The sequence below is a fragment of the Equus asinus genome, chromosome 3 (genome assembly GCF_041296235.1).
Source record: "Equus asinus isolate D_3611 breed Donkey chromosome 3, EquAss-T2T_v2, whole genome shotgun sequence".
NCBI lineage: Eukaryota > Metazoa > Chordata > Mammalia > Perissodactyla > Equidae > Equus > Equus asinus.
In genome coordinates this window covers 76,573,497-76,581,536 of record NC_091792.1, presented here as the reverse complement: position 1 = coordinate 76,581,536, position 8,040 = coordinate 76,573,497, and positions in this window count along the sequence as shown.

Here is an 8,040-nt window from a genome sequence, read left to right as displayed (position 1 = left end):
GAGCCACCCACACACTCCACCAGTGCCCCACACTCTCCACCCACTTCTCATGCATGCCCTTCCCCACAGAGGCAGGGCCACTTGCCTGCCTGCAGAGGATGCATTTACAGAGTCTATGCAGGCTTAAAAGTTGCTTGAGGGCTTGCTGTGGGTGAGGCCAGTCTCTAGGGTGGGCTGTCTGCCCTGGCTGAGCTGGATTTATTCTACACTCTAGTGGGTGGGGCAGACTCTGAGCTAACAGGCCAGGGGAAGAACTCCAAGGGCATCTGCCAGCATCTGTGTCAGCACACCTGTACTAGGTCACGATAAAGGCTGCTGCCAATGTCTCAGTCCCTGAAGAGGCCTTACATCTCACTGAGATGCACCCAGAGCCTATCAGGTGAGTCTCTTTTTACCAAAGGACCTTGCACCTTTCTTTCTGGTAATTTTAGGTTGCTTTCCAAAACAGGGAAGTTTGTGTGTGGGCCTTTTGAGAGCTGGCTTTTTTCTGCTTTTGTCCAATAGCTTTCTAGGGATATTCCTCATTGTAGTTAATAGTCAGCAAAGCCAGGTATTATAACACTCATTTCAGTTGTACTGAGTCTGAAGGATGCTTATAGGGGCAGTGTTCCCCTGGTCAGGTACCCCACTCCTCTGGGGAAGACTGCACACCTTAGGGCTCCTCCCACCCAGTGTGAAGCTTTGCAGCTCACAAAGTTGGCTGTTTTCTCTCCAGACAGGAATTTCTGCCTCAGTCAGGAATGTCTCATGATGCGGGGCTTCCTTTTACCCAGTTTTCAGTTCTTTCTTAGGGGTAATTGCTTCAAACACAGTTGTAACTTCGTTGTGCTCATGGGAAGAGGTGAGTTCAGAGTCCACCTACAACACCATCTCGACACCACTCTCCTCAGGAACACTCTTTCAATAAATGTGAGAGAGAGCCTGAATGAAGGACTAAAACTGCAAAGATTGAAGAGGCAACTGTCAAGATGATTCTCAAGAGGGAGAAGCAAGAGTTTTCCCCACCACCGTACTCTACTCGATGGATGTTATAGATATTGCACAGCTAGAGTGAGAAGTCTTAAATCTCTTCTAGACACAAAACCTTTCACACTTACCAGGAAGCAGAGTTCAGGAGGAGCATTCTTCCAATACATGTGAGACAGAGCCTGAGTGAAGGGCCTGAACTGCAATGTGGGAAAAGACACTTGCTGATGATCCTAAAGAGCTAGAGTTGAGAGCTTTTCTGCACAGTGCACTTTCTTTCAATTGATATTATAGATATTCTCTTCAAATTGTAGAGAAATGTTTAAAAGCCCTTTTAGGAAAATATCAATATGACTCTGAGCAAGAAGAGCTCAGCAAGAATTTTCCTTCATCACACGTGAGAGCCTGTGTGTAGCCTGAATGGCAATGTATTAAAAGTCACTTATCAAGAAGATCCAAAAGATCTACAAGCAGGACCTTTTCCTCACTGTATACCCTCTTTGAATGACGTTACAGATAACCTGTCCTGGCTGTAGTGAAGACTTTTCAATCTCCCCATGGAAGAAACCCCTTCACAATATGGGCAGCTGAGTTCAGCAGGAACATGTTTCATGCAATGGAAGAGAGAATCCGAGCGAAGGCTCAGGACTGCAGTGTGTGAGAAGGCACTTAGAAGGACGATCCTAACCAGCTACAAGCCAGAGATTTTCTGCACAGTGTACTTTCCTTGAATGGATGCTATAGATACTCTCTCACAGCTGTAATAAAATGTTAAAAAGCTCTCCTAGGAGAGGGTCACCTCCAGCTCCTGTCAAGGTGAGCTCAGCAATAGTTTTCCTTCATCACATGAGAGTGAGAGAATCTGTGTAGACTGAATGGCATGTATGAAAAGTCAATTATGAAGACGATACTAAAGAGCCACAAGCCAGAGATTTTTCTACACAGTGTAACCTCATTGAATGAAAGTTACAGATAATCTGTCCCAGCTGAAGTGAAAGCTTTTAAATCTCTCCTTCGAAGCAGCCCCTTCACAGCTATGGGCATCTGAGTTCAGCAGGAAGATGCTTTCATGACCTGGGAGAGAGCCTGAGGGAAGGCGGTGAACTGCAATGTGTGCAAGAGCCCTTACTAGGACCATGCTAAACAGCTACAGGCCAGAGATTTTCCGCACAGTGTACTTTCCTTGAATGGATTTTATAGATATTCTCTCCCAGCTGTAGTGAAAATTTAGGAGCTCTTCCAGGAAAATGTGACTACAAGCACCTGGCAAGCAGAGCTTAGCAATAGTTTCCCTTCATCACATGCGATCAGAGCCTGTGTGTAGACTGAACTGGAGCGTATTAAAAGTCACTTATCAAGAAGATACTAAAGAGGTAGAAGCAGGAGGTTTTCTGTGAACCCTCATTGAATATTTCTTACAGATAATCTGTCCCAGGTATAGTGAAAACTTATAAATCTCTTCCTGGAAGAAGTCCCTTCACAGCTATGGGCAACTGAGTTCAGTAATAAGGTGCTTTCATGACACAGGAGAGAGCCCGAGTGAAGGCGGTGAACTGCAAGCTGTGAAGAGGCACTTTCCAGGATGATCCTAAAGAGCTACAGGCCAGAGATTTTCTGCACAGTGTACTTTGCTTGAATGTGTGTTATAGATAATCTCTCCCAGCTGTAATAAAATCTTAAAGCTCTCCTGGGAAATGTCACATCCTGCTTCTGACAAGGTGGTTTCAGCAATAGTTTTCCTTCCTCACATGGGTATGAGAGCCTGTGACTAGACTGCTTGGCACTGAGTTAAAAGTCACTTATGAAGACAAAATGAAAGAGCCAAAAGTAGAACGTTTTCCAATGTGTGTGCTAGCACTGGGTGAATGTTACAGATGATCTGTCCCAGAGAAAGTGAAAGGTTTTCAGTCTCTCCTTGGAAGATGTCCCTTCACAGCTATGGGGAGCTGAGTACAGCAGGAACAGGCTTTCATGATGTCGTAGAGATCCTGAGTGAAGGCCACGAACTGCAATACGTGAGGCACTTACCTAGATGATCTGAAACAGCCAGAAGCCAGAGCTTTGCTGCACAATGTACTTTGCTTGAACGTGTTATACTTATTTTCTCCCAGCTGTAGTGAAATGCTTAAGTGCTCTCCCGGGAAAATGTCACTTCCAGCTCCTTGCAAGCTGAGCTCAGCAATAGTTTTCCTTCATCACATGCGATCCGAGCCTGTGTGTAGACTGAATGGCTGTCTATTAAAAGTCACTTACAAAGATGATCTGGAAGAGCCACAACTTGAGAGGTCATGTTGGAGGTGTAGGGGGACTTTGAACTCTCCTCCTCCCACGAACAGAACCAAGATACAACTTGAACTGAAAAGTGGATAAAAAGAACCCCTGCTTCATGAGACTTTCCTGACTGAGCCAGAAGAGCCAGAATTTCCTGTCTGAGAGAAAAAAAGCCAACTTCCTGAGCTGCAGAGCTTCACAGCTAGCTAGGAGCAGTCCTAAGGTGTACAGCCTTCCCTGGAGGAGTGGGGGACCTGACGGGGATTGTTACCCCTAAAGCATCCTTTACATTTAGCATAACTGAAAATAGTGTCATAATATCTGATGTTGCTGGCAATTAACTACAACAGGGAATACCACTAGAAAAGTTACTGGACAGAAGAGGCAAAAAAAGCCTGCTTTTAAAGGGCCCACACACAAACTTCCCTGTTTTGGGAAGCAACCTACATTCAGAAAGAAAGGTATAAAGTCCTTTGGTGAAAAGAGACTCACCTGATAGGCTCTGGGTGCATCTCTGTGAGACGTAAGACCTCTCCAGTGACGGGGACGTTGACAGTAGCCATTATTATGACCTAGTACAGGTGTGCTGACACAGATGTTCCAGATGCCAGTGGAGTTCTTCCCCTGGCCTGTTAGCCCAGAGTCTGCCCCACCCACTAGAGTGTAGAATAAATCCAGCTCAGCCAGGGCAGACAGCCCACCCTAGAGACTGGCCCCACCCAACCGCAAGCCCTAAAGGAACATTTTGGCCTGCATAGACTGTGTGCCTGGATCTTCTGCAGTCATGTGAGTTGGTCCACCTCTGCAGGGTAGGGTGGGCATGAGGAGTGGGTGAAGTGTGTGCGGCATTGGTTGAGTGTGTGTGGGCCTCTGCAGTGGGGAAACTGGATCTGCTCCAGGTGATCTGGATGTGTATATGTGCCAGCACTGTCTTGAAAGTGGGTGTGGACATGTGGGCTGTGGGGCTTATCAAGATAGAAGACCTGTACTTCTCAAACAGCCACATAGTGGATTGGCACCGCCTTCCAAGGCCTGAAACAATTGGGTAGTCCTGTGCCTGGGGCCAGGCCCACTCAGCTGCAATCCTGACAGAGCTGACATCAGCGTTGCAAGCAAGAGGACTGCAGCAGTTTTAAACACCTGAGCCTCACAACTGGCCACACTGGGCATCTACCCACTTAACAGAAAACTGCAACAGGAGTGCGCTATTACATCTTGCATCCAACTGTGCTGGGGGCTCCTCAACCCTGGTAAACAGATTGAAGGGTCCATACCAGCCACATGCAGCTAAGCATTACAACCAGCTGGCCAGGGGGACAGGCTAGGCTCCCTGGGCACCTGCAGCAAAAGCAACTCTACCACCACAACAGAAATACACATGTAGCCTACAAGGTTCACACCTGGAACATTTGGAACTGGTGACAAGAGGGAAGCACACTGCTGGGCCTGAAAATGTGTCTCCTACATAAAGCCACTTCTCCAAGATCTTGAGACATAGCTGACCCACCTGATACTTAGCTATATATGCTAAGAAAGAGGCAAAATGAGGAAGCAAAGGAGTACATTCTGATCAAGGGAACAAGGCAAAACCCTAGAAAAAGTACTAAATGAAACAGAAATAAACAATCTACCTGACAAAGACTTTAAGCAAAAAGTCATAAGGATGCTCACTGATCTTGGGAGAAGAATGGATGAATACAGTGAGAATATCAACAAAGAATTGGAAAATATATAAAAAGAATGAATCAGAAATGAAGAATACAATACTGGAAGCAAAAAATTCAGTAGAGGAACTCAATAGTAGAGTAGGTGATACAGAAGAACGGATCAGCGAGCTGGACCAAAGAATAGAGGAAATCACCCAAGCTGAACAGATGACAGAAAAAAGAATAGAGGAAATCACCCAAGCTGAACAGATGACAGAAAAAAGAATAGAGGAAATCACCCAAGCTGAACAGATGACAGAAAAAAGAATAGAGGAAATCACCCAAGCTGAACAGATGACAGAAAAAAGAATAGAGGAAATCACCCAAGCTGAACAGATGACAGAAAAAAAGAATTAAAAAGAACAAGAACGGTCTAAGGGACCTCTGGGACAACATCAAGTGCACTAACATCCATATTATAGGTGTCCCAGAAGGAGAAGAGAGAGACAAAGGGACAGAGAATCTATTTGAAGAAACGATAGCTGAATACTTTCCTAACCTAAGGAAGGAAACAGACATCCATGTATGGGAAGCACAGAGATCACCAAACAAGATAAACCCAAACAGGCCCACACGAAGACACATAATTAAAATGTCCAAAGTTAAAGAGACAGAGAGAATCCTAAAAGCCACAAGAGAAAGGCAACAAATGACATACAAAGGAAACTCCATAAGGTTATCAGCTGACTTTTCAGCAGAAAGCTTACAAGATAGAAAGGAACGGCATGATGTATTTTCTGCCCCCTCCCACTCACCATTTGATTGTTAATTTGCTCTTTTCATCCTGGCTATGTAATGCCTAATACCCCTTTGTGACTTGTAGCTCTAATATAGTATTGAATTCTCTCATTTTAAAACTTGCTTCTCCCATCTCCTTTTATACAGAACAGAAACTGCTGTCCTGAAAGCATGAACTAAAGGGATTAGAATTATTCTGGAGGTCAGGTAAAATCTTCCCTGAAGACATGACCAGACAACACAGCTCTCCAGAGGAGATCACAGGGGATGTGATGGAGAGGGAGCAGAGGTGTGGGTGAGAGAGCAGGGTTGTCAAGGACCCTCCTTTATTTTGGGCACACACAACCAAAAGGACAAATGTCATTCACTCCAATGTGGAACAGTTCAGTTCCATGATGGAGAGAAATGAATAAGAGCTCCAGGGCCTGCTATGTGAGCTTACATTCTAGTTGAGGGAGGGAGACCATGACAAAGCAAGGGATCAATACACAAATAAGGATGGATCAGATAGCCGCTGTGCTGAGCTGTGAAGGGACAGCAATTGGTGACATGGTAACTTTAGACCTCTCTGAGGTGCCCTAACTGAAATCTTCATAGCAAGAATAATCAGTCAGGCCAAGATCAGGAAAAATGTCCCAAGGTAGAGAAAGAACTGAATCAATGGCACTAAGTCAGGATAGGGACATTGCGTGTGTATTAATCAGAGTTCTCTTGAGAAACAGAACCAGTAGGAAATATACATAGGAAGAGGATGTCAGAGATAGAGACTATAAGAAATTGGCTCACATATGTGTGACCAAGACAGGAGAAGACAGCCGGACAGAGAGAAGCACTTCCCGCTTGCTCAGCCTTGTTGTTCTGTTCTGATCTTCAATTGATTGGATGAGGCCCACTCACATTAGGGAGGGCAATCTACTCTTCTCAATACCAGTTCAGATGTTAATCTCATCCCAAAGTATCCTCATAGTCACACCCAGAATAATGTTCACCCAAATGGGGCACCCTGTGGCCCAATCAAGTTGACGCATAAAGTTAACTGTTGCAACATGTTCCACAAGAGTGAATGAAGCTTATAAGGAATGGGGAAGATGCTACCAAATGAGGTCAGTGAGGAAGAAAAGAAAGATTCCCACCCCAATAGGCCTTGGAAGTGAGCACAAGTTTATAAGTGCTTTGAAATTCCACGGAGAGTTTTACACTAACATTTTCCATCTTTTTATCCCTGCGGCACAGTTGATAATATCTTCAAATCTGGCTTCCAGTTCACTAATTCTTTTGTATGTGCTTAGCCCACTAGCTGAGTTTATAATTTCAGTGATGTGTCAATTCTACAAGTTTCATTTGGTTCTTTTCAATTGTACCTTTTTGGTAATCTTTCATCTTGATGTCAATACAGTCTTTTGAAAATGAGACAGTAAATATATAGATTTTGTCATTTTCAATTTTCAATCTTGAGGATCTGCTTTGTTTTTCCTTTTGTTGTTCTCATCTTTTATTAACATATTGACCGGCTTTGGATTGTTTCCTTAAATGTTTTTTCAATAGAAAAAACTTGTTTTAAAGTACATTCCTGTAGAATAAATTTTATATGTTTTCTGTTAGACATCTTCAAATTTGGTACACGTAAACTAACATTTTTAGTCCACAAAGGTAGTGTTAATTCTAACCTAAAACTAGAGTGAGTTTGTTATATGGGAAGTGGGAGACAGTTGGGTTTTATTTTGTTCCTTTTGGTGAATAAAAATGGTAAAGGAAGAATTCCTTATCCTCCTTCTCTGGATCGAGATTTTTCTGGCTCATCCACTGGGTTCCTGACTTCATGCAAGAAAGGTCTGATCCTTTCTCCACATTGGTCTATTTCCTGCCTTGTGGACACAGCCTGTAAAATGCCTGCCTCTCACCCACAGAATAGGAGAAAATATTTGTAAATCACATATATGATAAGGAATTAATATCCAGAATATATAGAGAACTACTAAAACCCAACAGCAACAACAAAAGGTTAAAAATTGGCAGAAAACTTAAATAGGCTTTTCTCCAAAGAAGATATACAAATGGCCAATAAGCACATGAAAAGATGTTCAACAGTTACTAATCCTTAAGGGAATATAAATCAAAATCACAATGAGTTACTACTTCCTTAGGATGACTACTGTGCAAAAAACAGAAAACAAGTGTTGGCAAGGTTGTGGAGAAATTGGAACCCTTGCGCACTGCTGGTGGGTATACGAAAAGGTGCAGCTACTGTGGAAAACAATGTAGTGGTTCCTCAAAAAGTTAAACATAGAACTCTCATATGATCCGGCAACCCCACTTCTGGAGATCCATCCCATCTCTCTCTCTATCTATCTATCTACAT